The sequence below is a fragment of the Lutra lutra genome, chromosome 10 (assembly GCF_902655055.1).
Source record: "Lutra lutra chromosome 10, mLutLut1.2, whole genome shotgun sequence".
NCBI classification, from domain to species: Eukaryota; Metazoa; Chordata; class Mammalia; order Carnivora; family Mustelidae; genus Lutra; species Lutra lutra.
Window position 1 is genome coordinate 89,739,453 of NC_062287.1, and position 2,860 is coordinate 89,742,312.

Here is a 2,860-nt window from a genome sequence, read left to right on the forward strand (position 1 = left end):
AAATCTCATCATGATTGAGTTATAATCAGGAATGATTTTTCAATACTTAATAGATAATAACCATAAAAATGGAATGCATTACTACTTATATGGAAATATGATAAATTTGATAGGAATTACAGAAAACAATACATTTAAGGCATAATCCCTACCTTGAAGTAGTAAAATAATTAAGTAGTAATGAGTTTTGAGTATTTATTTACTTGTTTTAAATATAATTCTTAAGCTATAATTTTTTTAATGGCTCTACCACATTTTGCTTTCAGAATTCCTAAAAATGTAATCACCATTTCTCAAAAGCTGATGTGAGCTGTTTGTAGCACACCAGCAACATATAAGACAGACATTTACTTGTGAAAAAGGTTTCTGTTTAAAAATTCAGAAATGACATAGGTGGGTCAGCTTTCCAGTATTCTACTGTGGCTGGGTCCTCAGGTGGGGAGCCTCAGATGAGAGAGGACAAGAACAGCTTGGGCTGGATGGTCCAGTTCCAAGATGGCTTCCTTACTTGCCTGTGACATGGACTGGACTCAACTGGGACTGTCCATCAAAGGGCCTTCATGTGGTTTCTCTATTGCAGTACTCTCAGGGTGGTCTGACTTCTGACATGGCAGCTCAGGACCCAGTATCAGGGGTTGTAGGGCATTACTTCCTCCACAGTCTGTTGGTTGAAACAGTCCCAAGCCTGTCCAGATTCGGGAAGATGGGTTTTAGACCTTCCCTCCTGGTGGCAAAAATATGAAATAATTTGAAGCCATGTTCTAAAATCACTACACTGTGTATATAGGTTTGTATTTTGCTTTTCCACTTAACATTATATTCTAAGACATAAATGCTTCTCTTGTAAACATCATTCAAATACCTGTTTAGCATGATCTAGCTCTCCTCATCAAATTGTTCACTGTAGATGCAAACAGCAAGTTATAGTACTATTGAACGATCCAGGTAGGAAAAAGGTAGTGTCTGTTTATGCAAGAGATATCTTCATAATAAGGAATCATGAGAGAATAAAACTTCTTCATGGATGTTTAACCAGGTAAAATTATTCTAAAAGAGCATCTGTATATAGAAATGCATCTTTTAGCGTTTTATTGAAAATTGCAGGGCATATTTAATTTCATAAAAATATTAGATGTTGTGTGTATATTTTAGCAAGTACAATATAATAATCTTACAACGACTAAACTGCAGAATTTCTGCTGCATCAGCCAATCCATGTTTGCATCTACAACTTTGTCAAAAGCCAATAAAGCAAAAAAGCTTATTCATCTCGCTAAGGGGTTGTAAGCTCTATTTATTTAAAATGGAGTTCGGAGATTGGTTTTTTCCATTTTGTTATGAGTCGTGTATCACTTTCATTTAGTGACATCAAGTGTTAAGCCTCAGTAAAACTGCCTTATAGAAGAAAAAAAATACAATGTTGATTTGGTGATAACTCCAGATGAAAAGAGGATGCTAACAGTGGGACTAGTTGCAGAGATTTTAAAAATTTTAAAAATATTCTGGAACATGTCTGGTTTAGAGAAACTTCTGTTTAGTAAAAATGGTTCCTACTTTGGGATGCTAAGTAAGTTAATGTACCATCTCAATTAAAAATCTTGACTGGAATATATATTATTACTGGTAAGCTGGAAGGACACAAGAAGCCAAAGAAAGCCTGTGGAAATAGATCACTTTTAATGGTTCTTCCTCCCAGGCCATCATTTTCCTGCAATCCAAGTTTGGAACTGTTACTATGATCATTGATACATACCTCATTCTAAATTCTTCTCATACATCCAGACATCAGGTCATACTTATTTTTCCCTGAAGATATCCCTTGTATTCATTTCCTTCTTTTCATTTTATAATTGTCATCTTGCCATCTTAGAAGATAGGAAGAGGTTATGATTTTCTAAGGCTGCAACTGCCTTTTTAAGTTTTAATTTGAATTTAAATGCTTTTAGGTGAGATAGCTCCCTTCTTAAGTTCTTGGTTTTCTCTGTGTTTTAACAAATATGATTGTATATAAGTGAGACCCATATAGACATTTGCATTTGTGAAGCATTACTATCTGAATAATCTCACACATGGTGAAAGCTACCTTTGCAGAATTTCCTGTTTCCACCTACTTACTTCTCTACAGTGTTGGCCACAAACATTTTGTACTAATTTACACTATAGAAAAAGCTACCATAAACGTCTTTAAATACCTGCAGTCATATACCATCATCACCCTTTCGTAACTTTCCATGAGTCGTGATAGTCTATATCATGTATGTTTTATAATCTAGTCTCACTGAACTTCTGAAGATATGTTTCCTCTTGGCCCCTCCCCTCAACGTCAGAGCAGCTGAGCCTCAGTTCACAACCTTAAAGTATCTAATTCTGTCCATTCAGAGAGGGGAAGATAGGCTTATCTACCTTGTTTCAAGTTGTGTTCCAGGGACCAGGCTTAGGGAAAGCCAGACAGCGAGCTTTACTTCTAGTATAAGGTCACAGAGCAAATGTTAGACTGGAAACATAATAATAACAACTTGCACTTATTGGGGACTTACAAGGTGCCGGTTTCTGTACCAAAAAACCATTTATGTGTGCTATTTATTTAATCCTCACAGCAAGCCCCTGAAGGAGGTAGTATTATTATCTTCCTTTTATCGGCAGGGACACTGAACACGCAGGATTTATGGAGCTTGTCCACAATATCACAGCCAGTAAGTAGCAGAAGTGAGACTCCAGTTGATGGTGTCTGATTCTAGGTAGGCATATCCCAGTCACTATGCTGTATCACCAAAAAACAAAAACAAAACAAACAAACAAAAAACAAACAAACGAACAAACCCCAAAAAGGTGTGAAGTTGCTTAGATACTTAAAGAGACA